Source organism: Lissotriton helveticus, chromosome 7, assembly GCF_964261635.1.
Source record: "Lissotriton helveticus chromosome 7, aLisHel1.1, whole genome shotgun sequence".
NCBI classification, from domain to species: Eukaryota; Metazoa; Chordata; class Amphibia; order Caudata; family Salamandridae; genus Lissotriton; species Lissotriton helveticus.
The window spans coordinates 2,922,147-2,930,060 of record NC_136068.1 but is presented as its reverse complement, the minus strand read 5'-3'; positions in this window follow the sequence as shown (position 1 = coordinate 2,930,060).

The following is a 7,914-nucleotide window of genomic DNA, read 5'->3' as shown; positions in this document are numbered from 1 at the left end:
TGAATTCTTGCCTCAACCTATGATACGTGTTAGGATATGTTTTATGGTTGGAAGTTGAGAACGAACAATTTTAACTTGATAATTATGATGTTGTTTTATCGTTTTATTGTGTAATTTGTGATTTTTAGGCATTGTTTTTATGCCGATTTTTATATGTTTAAGGACTGCATAGTCCACATAAAATGTGTCTTCTTTCATTCCGAGCAGCAAGGGGCAGGCGGGAGGGGGCTTTATCATATAGTCCATCTGAGCCCAAAACAAAGGCTGAAGGTAAGGGCCATCAGACCGCCTTGTGTGGGAGTATCTTGGCTGGGAGTCTTCGAAGCCTCATAGTTAAACGCAATGGAGGGAAACAAAGGCTCGCGGCGATCACTTCACGGGGACTCATGAGAGGAATGCTTTTGACTTTGTTCTGTCCCTGTATATAAGAGATATAAAAGAACGCCAGATGCGTTGGTCGCCCCAGTATTTACACGAATAACAATTTAAACATGTTTGTTTTGTTTTACTTCTTTTATAGCGCTACTCATCCCAATGCAGGGTGTCGGAGCGCTTTACATCACGCATACACTGCGTACGTTGACAGTGAATGGTACGTGTGTAAATCAATGTCCAGGGTGTGTTACATAAGACAGTGGGGGTTACAAGGTGTCGGAGTCACGCGCCCCTCTCACCTCACTGTGCCGTGTTAAACGGATCACAGTTTATGAACCGCGAGGAACAAAAGGACCTCGGAGTTAAAACCAGTGATCCACCCACCGAGCTGCTTCAAAACAAAACCTGTCATCTGTGCGTTACATCATGTGGTTTGCAGGAGACAAATTAACCCTCTAAGCGCCTCTGGTTCAAACGGAGACTAAACACCGCACAGATCCGTCCGGCAAACACAGGACCCTCCAGAGGCTCCAAGCATGCTCCTCACAGAGATCCCTGCAGCAGGTGCCTCAACCCCAAGAGATGCTGGAAAATGCAAACTTTGCAACCAATGAAACAGAAGGGATTCTCTGCCACGTTTCTCTTGTAAATGTCGCTGTGGCGGAGTTTTAAACATAAGGGGCGCATTTCTCAGAGCGTCGTGTCGCTTTTGTGCCACCAGCGGGAGGCAGAAGCAGCGCAATCCATCAAACCACGTGAGGCCCCCTGGTGGGACCCGAGCGGTTTGATAAATCTGGAGTATCGCAACGCAGCACAAGTCGCTGCGCTGCGTCACTGTGAGCCAGGGAGGCGTCCAAGGGTGGGTCGTGGGTGAGCACAAGTCGCTGCGCTGCGTCACTGTGAGCCAGGGAGGCGGTCCAAGGGTGGGTCGTGGGTGAGCACAAGTCGCTGCGCTGCGTCACTGTGAGCCAGGGAGGCGGTCCAAGGGTGGGTCGTGGGTGAGTACAAGTCGCTGCGCTGCGTCACTGTGAGCCAGGGAGGCGGTCCAAGGGTGGGTCGTGGGTGAGTACAAGTCGCTGCGCTGCGTCACTGTGAGCCAGGGAGGCGGTCCAAGGGTGGGTCGTGGGTGAGCACAAGTCGCTGCGCTGCGTCACTGTGAGCCAGGGAGGCGGTCCAAGGGTGGATCGTGGGTGAGCACAAGTGACAGCCATGGATTTTGCGGCATTCCCAGATTCACCCTGGAGAAGTGTGGCTCAATGGTTAGAGCGGCAGACCCTGATGCAGAGGTCTAGCCCGGGACCAGGGTTCAGATTCCCCGCCTCGGCGGGTCTTGGGCTCAAAAATTCCTCGGACCTGATAATTCTCGCCTCGGTGCCTATTCCAATCATGGAGTCCAACTCTGCGACTCTGGGCAATAGCTTGCTTAATCTCCATAACGGCCCCCACAACGCTAAGGATGCCTGGCTTCACCTTGGGGGTGCGCAGGAGTGGACACCTCACAGGGAAAGCCAGGATGGGTTCCACAGCGGTATTCGTACAAGCGCCTTGAGACCCTTGTGGGTGAGTAGTGCGCTATACAAGTATCAATTTACAATTTACATTTACCCTTAGTAGTAGACCTGGGAACGCGCCACAATGATACGAATCCCCAGGCGAGGCGTAACGAGGAGAAATACCTTTGTGGGCTGCATTCTGCAGCTCATATAGAAAGAGGAAAATGCCTGAGGGGATTTTTTTTGTGAAGGAAGGGCCGCAGTCCTGCTTACAACACAGGCGCCCGTGCACCCGTGCACCCGTGCCCCACGGCTCAAGGGTACCGGCAGTGGCTCTCGGCACCACACTGAACGCCAGCACTGGGGAAAGGCAGGAATGCGCCGTATCCTTTTAATCGCGGTGCTATTCTGCCCTTTCCCTGACACGCAGCATGTAGGTGACTCGCTGCGCAACGTTATTATACATTTGCCGCATTTGTATAAATTGAGACCCAGGTTTTGTATCGGGGTTGCGTACCTTTTTTGGTACAGCACCAACGCAAAATCTCTTTGGTTAAATATTGTAATGCGCTCAAATGTACTCATGACAGAACTGGTAAACATGTTTGTGAGGTCTTAAGAGCTGATGTCACTTCCTGTGAGGTTGTGATGCCACTTCCTGTAAAGGCACTTGTGATGTCACGCTTCATGATGTCATGCACTGTGATGTCACGCTTCGTGACGTCATGCGCTGTGATGTCCCGCTTCGTGTTATGATGCTTTGTGACATCATGCGCGGTGATTTCCTGCTTTGTGATGTCAAGCGCTGTGATGTCACGCTTCGTGTTGTCAAGCGCTGTGATGTCACGCGCCATGATGCTGCACATTGACTACCTTGGTTAGTCTTTTAGGACCTGCGCCCCGGGGTGCTGCGCCTCCTGCCTCAGGAGGAACGCCTGTCGCTGCCTGCCGAGGATCACAGGCTGCTTCGAACCATGGCAGCGCTGAGCTCACCTGAGCCTCTCTGCTGACAGATGAGAGGGCGCTGGGCCCAGAGCAGGGGTGAGCTCAGGGCTCCAGAGGCTGGGCTGAGCTCGGGTCCCTCAGATGTCCGAGGCCAGGAGCAGCCTCAGCCTGTAATTATCACCTCCGCCGTGATTACAGTGCCTTACATGTGATAATCATGCGGTGCTGTGGGATGGACCGCGCCCGGCAGTGACATCACCAGTGCAAGCCAGAGATCAAGAGGAGTTTACAACCAGGCATCACCTGCGGGACAGCTCAGGGAGCCCAGGGGCCCGAAGCAGCGAGGACAAGGGCCCCTCTGACCGCAGCAACCAGGGGCGGCCTTATGCATGCTCAAGCTGTGCACCTGCACTGGGCCACCAAACCCCAGGGGCCGCCACACCAACATATATCCTTAATATAATAATCCTCTGAGGATGGATACATATTTGCGCGGCGGCCCCTGGCAGGGATTTGGTGCCTCCGGCTCTGTTCCACTTCCAAACACACTGACCCCCCCTCTTCACTGGCCTCCGCGCCTGCGTTCCTCCGGGGGCCCCCTACCTAGGCTCCCTGCCCAGGGCCGCCATGAGTCTAGTACATGTATTTATATAACGCAAATCACCGACACGGTATCTAAGCGCTTGCTTAGGGAACCCGTCCTGGTATTCCCCTGTGAGATACCCCGGCAGGGTATCCACAAGGTGAAAGCCAGGCATCCCGCCGCGAGGGGCCGTAGTGGAGATTAAGCAAGCTATTGCCCAGAGTCGCAGAGTGTGACCCCGTGAGTCGAGTAGGCACCGGAGCGAGAATTATCGAGTCCGTGGAATTTTTAGAGCACGAGACCCGCCGAGGCGGGGAATCGAACCCTGGTCCACGGCTGATCTCAGCTTCCGGGTCTGCCGCCTCTAACCACTGAGCCACACTTCTCTAGTGCCCCCCCTGCTGCAACTATCAGTGCTCGGGTGCTGGTGCCACTGCACCTGCTGCACTAATGGTAGCCACGCCCTTCCCTGCAGGAGCTATCATGAAATGAAAAGTGGTGGCACACACAGAGCCAGAGTGTGAGGTGTGTGGTTAGGAGGCAGGTGGTATGTGGTGAAGAGGCAGGTGGTATGTGGTGAAGAGGTAGGTGGTATGTGGTGAGGAGGCAGGTGGTATGTGGTGAAGAGGCAGGTGATATTTGGTGAAGATGCAGGTGGTGTGTGGTTAAGCGGCAGTTGGTGTGTGGTGAAGAGGCAGGTGATATGTGGTGACGAGGCAGGTGGTGTGTGGTGAAGAGGCAGGTGGTATGTGGTGAGGAGGCAGGTGGCGTGTGGTGAAGAGGCAGGTGGTATGTGGTGAAGGGCAGGTGGTGTGTGGTGAAGAGGCAGGTGGTATGTGGTGAAGGGCAGGTGGTATGTGATGAAGGGCAGGTGGTATGTGGAGAAGAGGCATGTGGTGTGTGTTGAGGAGGCAGGTGGTGTGTGGTGAAGAGGCAGGTGGTGTGTGGTGAAGAGGCAGGTGGTATGTGGTGAAGGGCAGGTGGTATGTGGAGAAGAGGCATGTGGTGTGTGTTGAGGAGGCAGGTGGTGTGTGGTGAGGAGGCAGGTGGTATGTGGTGAAGGGCAGGTGATATGTGGTGAAGAGACAGGTGGTGTGTGGTGATGAGGCAGGTGGTATGTGGTGAAGGGCAGGTGGTATGTGGAGAAGAGGCATGTGGTGTGTGTTGAGGAGGCAGGTGGTGTGTGGTGAGGAGGCAGGTGGTATGTGGTGAAGGGCAGGTGATATGTGGTGAAGAGACAGGTGGTATGTGGTGAAGGGCAGGTGGTATGTGATGAAGGGCAGGTGGTATGTGGAGAAGAGGCATGTGGTGTGTGTTGAGGAGGCAGGTGGTGTGTGGTGAAGAGGCAGGTGGTGTGTGGTGAAGAGGCAGGTGGTATGTGGTGAAGGGCAGGTGGTATGTGGAGAAGAGGCATGTGGTGTGTGTTGAGGAGGCAGGTGGTATGTGGTGAAGGGCAGGTGATATGTGGTGAAGAGACAGGTGGTGTGTGGTGAGGAGGAAGGTGGTGTGTGGTGAAGAGGCTGGTGTGGACCATCAATCTATGACTCTGACCCATAGACCCAGGTTGTGAGGTGTGTGGAGAAGAGGTAGGTGCAGATCATAGACGCCGACGTCACTTCCGGGTGAGTCTATGACGTCACTCCTCCCTCCTGCAGGTCGCTCTGAAGTCCTGGAGTAACTTGGATCTCAGTTCAACCCAAACCCCGCCGGGGGCCCCAGGGGCCCCTCGGATCCCAGGTGAAGGAAGTCAAAGGCATCTCACGGCTGTGCTTTCCTCACAGTGACAAAACAAGCATTGTTTAATACAACTCCGAGCAGGCCTCCCCTTGTGAGAACAAGTCAGGTCCTGTGCCCAGCGCGCTGCACCAATGGGATTAATGACAATTTCAGCAAGTCCTTGTGCTTCAATTCACGCTCGCTGTTACGACGGACATCCGAGTGAGACAATTTATAACAATATGGACACTGAGGGGCAAATTTACAAGCCCCCTGCGCCACCGTTGCATCACTTTTTGTGACGCACCGACGGCGCATCTTGCTGCCCCATCATATTTACAAGGACAGGAAAAGCCCCCCTGCGTGACTTTTCCTCTCCTTGCAAATACGGTCGCTACACACGCAGCGCTGTGCGTGGAAGGGGCGTTCCATGGGTGTTGCTGTGGGCGTTCCCACGCAACACACACAGACCCAGACATATTTCCAGATTTACGAGGAATCGTAAATCTAGAGATGCGTCTGAATGCTACGCCACCCTAGAGGTGGCGTAGCAAGGCGCAACGAGGAGAAATGCTTTCATTGCCAAGATCTTATGCCACAATCCCCATCCGCGTCATCCAGCGTGCTTTCCTTGGATTCTTCGCACTGGGCCCGCTGGGCAATCCGACAATTCCCGAAGGCAGGCCTGGCAGATCGCGTGAATGTGCATCGTTTACTGTGAAAGTGAAATAGAAGGCTGTCTGGACAATGACGTGGAAAGAATAAAACCTCACTTCGCTGTCCAGGACAGCGGCTAGAAGGCAGAGTGCCGATGTGCACAGCGGCTGGAAGGACTGGCTGCAGAAGGCTGAAGGTCCGAGCAGCCGACTGCTGTTCGTATTATACAACAGGAGGAGACGGTCTGTGCAGTAAGTTGTTGTTCGCCCGCCACTTCCCTCCGATTCTATCTTCATGATGGGTGTTGCGTGGGAACACCCACAGCAACACCCTTGGAACGCCCCTCTGATGAAAAGTGCTACGTCTGAAGGGGCCGTATTTACAAGGAGAGGAAAAGCCACTCAAGGTGGCTTTACATGCCTTTGTAAAAATGGGGCAGAGAAATGCGCTGCCAGTGCGTCACAAAAAGTGACGGACCGGCGGCGCAAGGGGCTGGTAAACCCGGCCCTGAGCTTGACTGGAAACTCGGTCATCTACATGGCCTGGGACTCCTTCAACCAAATCTCATCAGCTGTGTTCGACAGAACGCTACATGAGGCACAGAGTGTAGGGCAAAGCGGGCATCCTTGTAAGGTGCTTTCGGTGAGCCATACACTAACGTTTTCAGACTGAAATGAAAAAAGCTGGTACCCTTGGTGGGTATCTGGACTGACTTCAAATGTTCAATATATAAAAACCAGGGGCCCGATTCACAAAGGTAAACTGAGGCGAAAGTCGAACTTTACGACTTTTGATTTTCTCAAAGGGCATTTACGAGTAGTAAAGTTAGACGTTTGTCTCAGTTTAACTTAAGTTTTGGAGTGCAAACCTAAGTTAAACGGAGCCCAAAACTAACTTTACTACTCGCAAATGCCCTTTGAGAATACCGAAAGTCATAAAGTTATACTTTCGTCTTAGTTTATCTTTGTGAATCGGGCTCCAGGTCTGCAGAGTGCAATAAAGTATTTGAATCCATTCAATAAAGTACCGGGGATAAACATTTCCTCCATGAGCTCATGTAGACTCCCAATCCACCCTGTCGGATGCCTTTTCGGCATTGTATAAGACCAGCGGACGAAGTGTTCGGCATTTGGTTCTTCTCTGTCCAGATTATCAAAATTGTAGCTGTAGTGGTTTGGGCCACTGTGCTTCTCAGGGGAATAAATCTATGTTCATTAGTCAACACCAAATGGAAATTCCACTGCAGCTAATCGAAAAGGGGAACATTGGAATAATGCTTAGCATCGGAGTTAAGTCCCAATGAGGGCCGTAGGATGAAGGGAGGCGATGAAGGGCACACAGTTTATGAAGTACCGGAATTCTAACAGAATCTGGAGATGAAGGGAAAGAACTCCACTACCAAACGCCCTAACGAGTCGGAACAAGATCACCATGATATCTATAAAGATTTGAGTAAAGTCCCAAATGTGGAAGGTTGTTCTAGTATATTGAATGCAGAGATAAGAAAAGTAATAAAACGTTTATCGATTACAAACCTGTAAAGACACAGGGGCATATTATCAAGGGGATTTATCTCCGCTTTTTTGGCTTTAAAAGGCAAGAAAGCGGAGATAAAATTATCTCCCTATTATCTAGCTGTCGCTAACACCAGTTAGCGACAGCTAGTAGGAGATAGCGACCATCTTGGGCCCCGCTTTGCATGTCAGTGATATTTATCACTAATGACATGCAAAGTGGGCGTGCCAAGATGTGAGCGACTGGAAACAGTCGCTAACATCGCTATCTCCTATTACCAACTTTTGGAGATATTCGCGCTAAGCGCGAATATCTCCAAAAGCTAACACCTGCCCTGAGCAGTTCTTAGCCATGTTATCCAATGGGAGGTGGATAACATAACTAAGAGCATTAGCTCGGTAATGCATGAATATCGCTGACTTTTCAGCGATATTCATGCATTTCGGCCGATTTTTATCGATTAGGAGATAAACCTTGATAATAGCAAGGTTCCTAAGCGATAAAAATCGCCGCAGCTCGGCGATAAAAATATTGCCGCTAAGCCAACATAACGATAATTATCGCTAGTTGTTGGTAATATGCCCCTATGTATTCATATTTAGAGCCTGAATTTGGTCTTGCCGGACGGGT